We start from the raw sequence: 8,413 nt of genomic DNA, 5'->3' as shown, positions 1-8,413 counted from the left end.
CTGCAGCTGTCGTATTGAACCTCACAGTGACGGCATCATGTTTGTCTTGTTTATCCTTTACTCCTCCATCCAGACAGATGTGCTGATCAACGAGTCGACTCCACTCATCCAGCACCACTGCCATTTCTGCTGCTCGGGCTTTTCATCCCACGTATTCAGTTTGTTATTTCTCCTCTTCTTTTTCTCAGCAAAGAGAATCAGGTTTGTTTGAATATCTTTCAGAATCCCAGTGAAAGGTTATCGACCTGAATGTTTTAACTCCGATTATTTTTCCAGTAGATGACCTGCTGAGTATTTCCAGCGTTGAGTTTTTATTTTACTTTCTTGGTGTATTACTGAGTGCTTTGAATGGGAGAAGAAATGTGGGTTGGGTTAAGTTGAGATGTCTCGATCATGGAGTGAATTTAGAAAAATAGACGTAAAAGTGGAGGGTGCATGGAAATTGTTCATTAATCTTTTCAAATTGATTTTGGAGCTATGATTGTTTTCTGATGTATGCACAGTGTTCAGAATTAAATTTTTTTGTGATGAACATGTCTCAAAATTTGTCATATTGTGGCAACAAAACAGGTGCAAATATTGTTCTAAATTACATTTTAAAAAAAGAAATTCATTTGTGCAAAATGAAGAGTAAGTGAGAGTGACTGTGTTTCCTTGTCCATTCGGAAATCTGATGGCAGTGGGGGAGAAGCTATGTTTGTACCTTTGGGTGTTCATCTTCAGGCTCCTGGACCTGTTTTCCTGGTGATCACAGTGTGAAGAAGGCCTGGTCTGGGTGGTGAGGGTCCCTGAGGATAGAGGTTGTTTTCTTGAGACTCCGCCTCTCGGAGAAGTCCTTGATACATGGGCCAGAAAGCGCGGGATACTCACATGGCTTAATTTAAACCTGCTGGCAGCAAACTCTTAATGATGTCCCACCTTGTCCCGTGGAGCCCGGCACACTATACCCATATGACAGTTTACAGCACGGTAGCAGGCCATATCGGCCCTTCGAGTCCGTGCCAGTTCACATGAACAACTCCACTAGTTTCCCCCTCCCACACTCTGCCCATATCCCTCCAACCCCTTCATATACATGTACACATCCAACCTTCTCTTAAGTCACAGAATGGACACTGCTGCAATTATCTCTTCTGGAAGATCATTCCATTCTGCCACCACTCTCTGAGTGAAGAAGCATCCTCCAACATTTCTCCTAAAGCTTTACTCCTTACCCTTAACTCATGCCCTCTTGTTCCAACCTCCCCTGCCCTCAGGGGAAAGACTCTACTCATATCTAGTCTATCTATTCCCTTCAAAATTTTAAATACCTCTATCATAACCCCCTTCAACCATCTACATTCTAATGAATAAAGTCGCAATCTCCTTAATCCTTCTCTGTGCTCTTGATGTTGTTAGTCAGGCAACATTTTTGTAAATCTTCTCTGCACCCTTTCCACCTTATCTATATCCTTCCAATAAATGGAGATCAGAACTGAACACAATTCTCCAAACTTGGCCTCACCAATGCCTTAAACAGCTATACTCTAGACTATGCTAGGATTTATGAAGGCCAGCATGCCCTGTCTACATGGGAATCCAACCTCAGTGAACCATGTACCATAACTCCAAGATCCCCCTGTTCCTCTTCATTCCCCTTAACTGTATTTGTCAACATTAAAATCCATCTGGCATTTTTCAGTCTACTATTCCAAACAAACCAAGAAAACCTTCCTCACTATTTTCGTATCTTCGGCATATTTTCTCACCCAATTAACCACCCCCGCATCCAAATCATGAATATAAATGATAAACAACAGGGGACTCAGCACCGATCCCTGAGGCACACTGCTCGTCACAGGCTTCCATCCTGACAGACAGTTGTCCACCATGACTTTCTGCTGTCTGTTTCACAGCCACCTCTGAACCCATCTCACTATCTATTAATCCCTAGTGACTGAACCTTCCTAACTAACTTTACATGCGGAACATTATCAAAAGCCTTACTAAAATTCAAATAGATCTCATCACCTGATCTACTTTTCTCATCAAAAAATTCAACAAGATTCATCGAACATGATTTTCCCTTCACAAACCCATGCTGGGTGCCCCTGATCCCTCCCTGCCTATCCAGATATTTGTACATACTATCTCGAAGAATACCCTCCATAACTTTTGCCACCACCAAACTCAAACTTATTGGCCGATAATTATTTGGCCTACACCTTGAGCTCTTTTTAAAACAGCGGAACTACATTTGCAACCCTCCAATCCCGCAACACCACACCCACTTCCAGTGATCTTTGTAAAATCACCATCAGAGCCCCGGCTATTTGCTCCCTGACCTCCTTTAACGTCCTGAGAAAAGTACCATTAGGACCAGGAGACTTATCCACCTCCATTGACCCTGGAAGATCCAAAACCCTCTCTTTAATAATCCTTATCCTTTCCATAACTAAAGCATTCATCTCATTTATCTCACATAGTCCAGTGTCCCTTTCCCTCGTGAATAGAGAAGAGAAAAAAAAATGTTCAATATCTTCCCCATCTCATACAGCTCTTGACATACACATCGCCCACCGTTACCATTTTCCAGTGGACCTACTCTATCCTTCAACCTCCTTTTACTGTTCATGTATCTTTAAAAACCCTCATGATTCACGTTCACCTTATTAGCTATTGACACCTTATACCATCTTTTTGCCTTTCTAATTTCCCTTTTGAGGTTCTTTCTGCAATCTAAGTAAGGATCAATCTTTTGTTTCTTATATTTAGCATGGGCCTCCCTCTTATCCTGAACCGTTCCTAATTTTTCTAGAAAACCACGGCTTCCTTGGAGTCTTGCCTTTCGGCCGATCTGGAACATGAAGATCCCTTACTCTCAAAATCTCACTTTTAAATACCCTCCAATTTTCTTCTAGATCATTTTCGACTAAAAGATCAGCCCACACAACTCTCTGCAAATCTCTTCTCATTTCTTCAAATCTGGCCTACCCCCACTCGACGATCTTCAACTTTGAACCCAACCTATCCCCTTCCATAATTAAGCTAAATCTAAAGGACCCATGATCACTGGATCTGAAGTTCTCCCTAACGCTCACCTCCGCCACCTGCCCCATTTCATTCTCTTCCCACAGATCGAACACTGACCCCATCTCGTGGACATCTCCACATGCTGCTGCAAAATGCAGTCCTGAACACGTTATCTAAACTCTAAGCCATCCTGACCTCTCACTGACTCTGTTTCCCAATCGATGTTAGGACTTCACTTGCCTCCTTTCTGGACCCATCAACCTTGCGTATAACTTAATCAGGCTGAAACCTAGTTTTGTGTTGTGGCATAATGGCAGAGGACATGACATTCTGGTACATAGTAGGTGCATTGGACGCTGCTACAGGATCTCAAGTAAGAGAATTTGTTGCCAATCCCCTGGTGGAAAACCAGTACACCAGGTTTAGCCAATTTCTCCTGGACACACTGGAATTGATTAGACATGAGCGCAGCTTGCGGCTTTTAAATATGGAGGGCTCGGGTGAGAGGAATCTATCTGATCTAATGGATGAGATGGTTGCATTAGCAGATGGTCATTCTCATTGTATACTTTTTGAGATTCAATTCCTGTCCAAACTCCCAGGTCGTGTTGCAATACCAATCAGTAACATGGATTTCCATGTAGCGCGGGAGGCTGATAGGCTCCATCATACTCCCATGCAAGAGTCTGCTCACGTCCAGACTGTTTTTGCAGCAGATCTATATCCCATTTCCTATGAGCCTCCTGTATCTACAGTTCAGTCAAAGAAGGATGAACACATTGATGGGCAGCGAGAATGCAGTTTTTACCATCGCCAATGGGGATAAAAGCCCATAAATGTGTCCTGCATGTACCTATTACAGAAAAATGGTAGGAAATGAAAAACCCGGCTACCATTAATGGCCTCGGCATCTGGCACAAGTACGGGCCCATTGTGTCTTCAAGACGACACTGGTAAGCACAAGTTTCTTGTAGACACGAGTGCTGAGGTCCGTTTGCTCCCACCCAACCGATTTTGAAATAAAAACCACGTAAATAACAACACCTGGCTCTTCAAACAGCAAATGGGATGAAAATTCCCTGCTTTGGCACACGACGAGTCACGATTTGGATAGATGTGACATTCCATTGGAATTGTGTATTGGCTTCCATTACACAGCCCATTATGGGTGCAGATTTTTTAAGGTCCCGTGACTTTCTAGTAGACGTGAGGTGGAGGAAATTGGCTCATGTTACCACTTTTCAAACATACCCACTGGTCTGCAGCAAAGGGAGTGTTTCCCATCTCGGGGTCCAGACCCTGCACAAAGATGCACATGCTGCTCTCCTCAATGAATTTCCCTGTACTCTCTCCCCAAATTCCAATCCCTCCTAAATGGCCCAGGGTGTGTCCCATTACAGAGACACTTCAGGCCTGCCGAGTTACACCAGGTCTCGTCCTCTTCCACCTGATAAACTGCGCAGGCTTTTTGAATTTCATAGGATGCCACTTGGGTTGAAGAATGCCGTTCAAACCTGCCAGCAGCTGATAGGCACTTTGGGCAGAGATTTAGAGTTCCCTGACATCTACTTGGATAATGTCCTCATAGCCAGTCAGGATATCACCAACTGCATTTACTCTGCCTGTTCCAAGGGCTGGGGGAATTTGGTCTTCCCATCAACCCTAGCAAATGTCAATTTGGCAAATCCACCATCAGCTTCCTGGGACACAAGATCACAGCCAACGGTGTCTTTCCCTTATCCAGCAAGGTAAAGGCAGTCCCTGCTTTTCCAACACCTACCACGGATCAGGGCCTGCAGAAATTCTTGGGCAGGAGAAACTTCCATCACCGGTTCATTCCAGCAGCTGCTGACATTCTTTGTCCACAGTTTCCGATCCTCACCACAAAGCACAGGGACGTTCCCTGGACAACAGAGGTTGAATTTGTGATGCTCAAGACGCTTTAGCCAATGCAGCAACGCTCCCCCATCCTAACCCCGACACTTCCTTGACATTTAGTTCTGATGCCTCGAGTACGGCCCTGGGTGTGGTTGTTGAGCAGTACGTCGATGGCCATTGCCAACCCCTCGCTTTCTTTAGCCGACATCTATAGCCATTGGAGATGAAATACAGTGCATTGTATCAAGCGACACGGCACTTCCGATTTGTTTTGGAGGGTCAGTATTTCACTGTGTTCACAGACCACCAGCCACTCGTTTTTGCCTTCATCAAAATAACGGATCCATGGTCGGCAAGACAGCAGGGTCACTGTCATACAATTCAGAATTTACCATGGATGTGCACTATATTTCTGGTAAAAACAATGGCGTCACGAATATGCTGATCAGACTGACTGTATATCATATTCAGGGTGACATTGATATTCCGGAATTAGCCAGTGACAAGGCAATGGACCCCGATGTTCAGGCATACAGTACGGCCATGACTAACCTGGACATACAGCAGGTGGCAGCACAACTGGGCTGCCAACCTTACTTTGTGACATGTCTTTGGGCTACACTAGACCAGTGATTCCACCATCTTGGAGGCAATGCCTTTTTGACCAGATACACAGCTTGTCTCATCCGTCCATCAGAACATCTGTCAAGCTCATGTCAAATAAATATTTATGGCATGGTCTGAAAAAAGGCATTGCGCAATGTGTCTGCACATGTACCTCCTGCCAGACTGTCAAAATTCAGTGCCACACTAAGGCACCTCTTCAACCTTTCCTGGCGGTACACAGGTTGTTGTAACACGTGCAAGTGAACCTGCTCGGACCATTGCCAGTATCTCAAAACATGAGATAGATTCTAACAGTCATAGAACGTTTCACGTGCTGGCCAGAGGCCATCCCATTGCCATCCAGTGACACTGAGACAAGGGCCAAAAAATTCATCATCTTCACACCCAAAACTGATCTAATTTTTTTTTTATGATATATTTTTATTCTGTAATATTATTGTTTAATATCTCTGTATTAATTCATTACTTACTATGTATTTTTTATATCTCTTTGAACTGTATGTGTTTATAAATTATAATAATAATAAAAAGATTGAAAAAGAAAAGAAAGAACATTCATCATCAATTGGATGGCTAGATTTGGTTTCCCGACCCACAATTACTTCAGTCCGCAGAACACAATTCACCCACAGTCCAACGGCCTTGTGGAACGTTTCCACCGGCAACTGAAGGCCCGATTCACCGGTCTAAATTAGGTCGATGAGTTGCCATGGGTTCTATTGGAGTGCGCCCGGCTCCAAAGGAAGACATGTCTGCATTGTCCGAAGAGTTGGTTTATGGTACGGTCCTTACAGTTTCTTGGGACATTTATTTCACAACGAACTCTGATCTGAACGTTCTTCAGCAGCTTCGACGTGGTGTTGCGATCACCTTTTCCTACCCACTGGCATGGAACCTCTAAACAGAATGTACCCCCATCACTCCTGGACACTGATTTTGTTTTTGTGTTCAGACTGGTCCCACGAATGCCGTTACGACCATATGAGGGCCATTGTCGTGTGGTGAAGAAGGATGGGGTTGTGTATACTATGGACATTGGGGGACATTGTAGCTGTTTCATGTGGACAGACTCAAGCCTGCCCATGTAGATCCCACTTCACCCATTCAGTGCCCCCTGCACAGACGGCGAGGGCGTCCACCTAAGGTGCATGCAGCAGGTGCTTTAGTTTCTGGTAATGGTTCTTGGGGGGCGGGTAGCAGCTGTGTAATGGGCTGAGTGGGCACGGTTCTTTGGCGGGCGTGTGAAATCATAAGACAAACAGGCATCCATTTAATTGACCATCCTCGCGTGGTGCTGCATGCCGAGGAACGACACGTTGATCTGTGGATTCTCCTGACAGAAGGTGCGGGACACTCACAGGGCTTAATATAAACCTGCGGTCCCGTGGATCGGCAGCAAATACATAATGATGTCCCATGGAGCCCGGGACACGCTGTAAATAAAATAAGCCTGTAAAGTCTGAATAAAGCAATCTTGTGTTGACTAACCTGGTGTGTGTGTGTGTGTGTGCGTGTGTGTGTGTATTGCTTTAGTAGCTCTATCGAAGTAGCTGCTACGTATATAAATATTTTGGATGATTATTGTACTTACAGGATACTTTTCATCCATCTCACAGCCTGTGGGAAGAAACTATTACCCAGCCTGGCGGTCCTGATTTTGATGAAGGACCTGGTTAAATATGCTGTGCATTGGATGGAAATGGTCTTTTTACAATTCCTTGAGCCCTATTTGAACAAGACTCCCAGTAAATGTCACCTACAGGAGAAAGGGAGACCCCAGTGATACTCACAACTCTTTGCATCATTCCTGTCTGATGCTTGCCAGCTACTAGACCATCGAATGATGCAGCCAGACAGGAGACTCAACTGCACTCCTGTAAAATCTCAGGAATAGAGCTGTTGGCCTTGACCTCCTCGGTCTCCTTTGGAAGTGTAGGCACTTCCTGACCAATAAGGAGGTGTGATTGTTTTGTGTATTAATACGTGTGCTGTATGGATGGGAATTTTATGTGATTGCATTGTCTATTCTTGCTCTTTAACAATCTTTAGTGGATAGAAGTAGTCATTGTACTTTAGGATGTACAATCATGTACAGATTGTCCTTAAATAGCCATTTGGCCCAGATGTCTATTCAGTCCAAGAAATACTTTCCATCACAGGCAGATTTTGAACAATAACCCCATTCATTCTGCAACAACTGCCACTTAATTTTGCCAGTTGTTCAAAGGTAAACTATATGGAGAAAACACCACTGTCAACTCTTCTACCTTAAAGGAGTAAATATATTGAAATGGGCAGTAGATCAAGAGATGGAAACAGTGAAATCAGACAGAGGTAAATGGCTGCTTAAAATTAGAAACATTCGTGTTCATGCTATAGAGTTTAAGGCTGCTCAGGAGGAATATAATGTGTTTTCTATAAGTTTGTTTGCCCTCACCCTGGCGAAGGATGGGGCCAACAGACATGTTGCTGGAAGGGTTCGAGAATTGATATGTTAGGCCACAGGAAGCTCAAGTTTCGATCCACAGAGCACAGGTGTTTAGCAAAATGGCCACCCAGTCTGTATTTGGTCTTGTTGATATCGAGGTCAACTGAGTCTACCAAATATAGTAGATTAGGTAGGATGGGATGATTGTGAAACATTGCCTCACCTCGAAGGTCTGATTGTGGCCTTGGATGGAGGTGAGAGGAGATGTAGGGACAAGTTTGGCAATTTCTGCAGTTCCAATGGGTTCTACATGAGGTGGTGATGGGTGGAGAGGGAAGTGCCATCAAGGGAGTCACAGAAAGACGTGCCCCTGTGAAAAGAGGATATGAGTGGAGCAGGTTAGATGTAACAGGTTAGAGGATGGTGCTGAAGTTGGAAGTATTCAAGGATAACGTGTCAGATGTGGCA

Source organism: Narcine bancroftii, unplaced genomic scaffold, assembly GCF_036971445.1.
Source record: "Narcine bancroftii isolate sNarBan1 unplaced genomic scaffold, sNarBan1.hap1 Scaffold_104, whole genome shotgun sequence".
Taxonomy (NCBI): domain Eukaryota; kingdom Metazoa; phylum Chordata; class Chondrichthyes; order Torpediniformes; family Narcinidae; genus Narcine; species Narcine bancroftii.
This window is presented reverse-complemented; position numbering follows the sequence as displayed.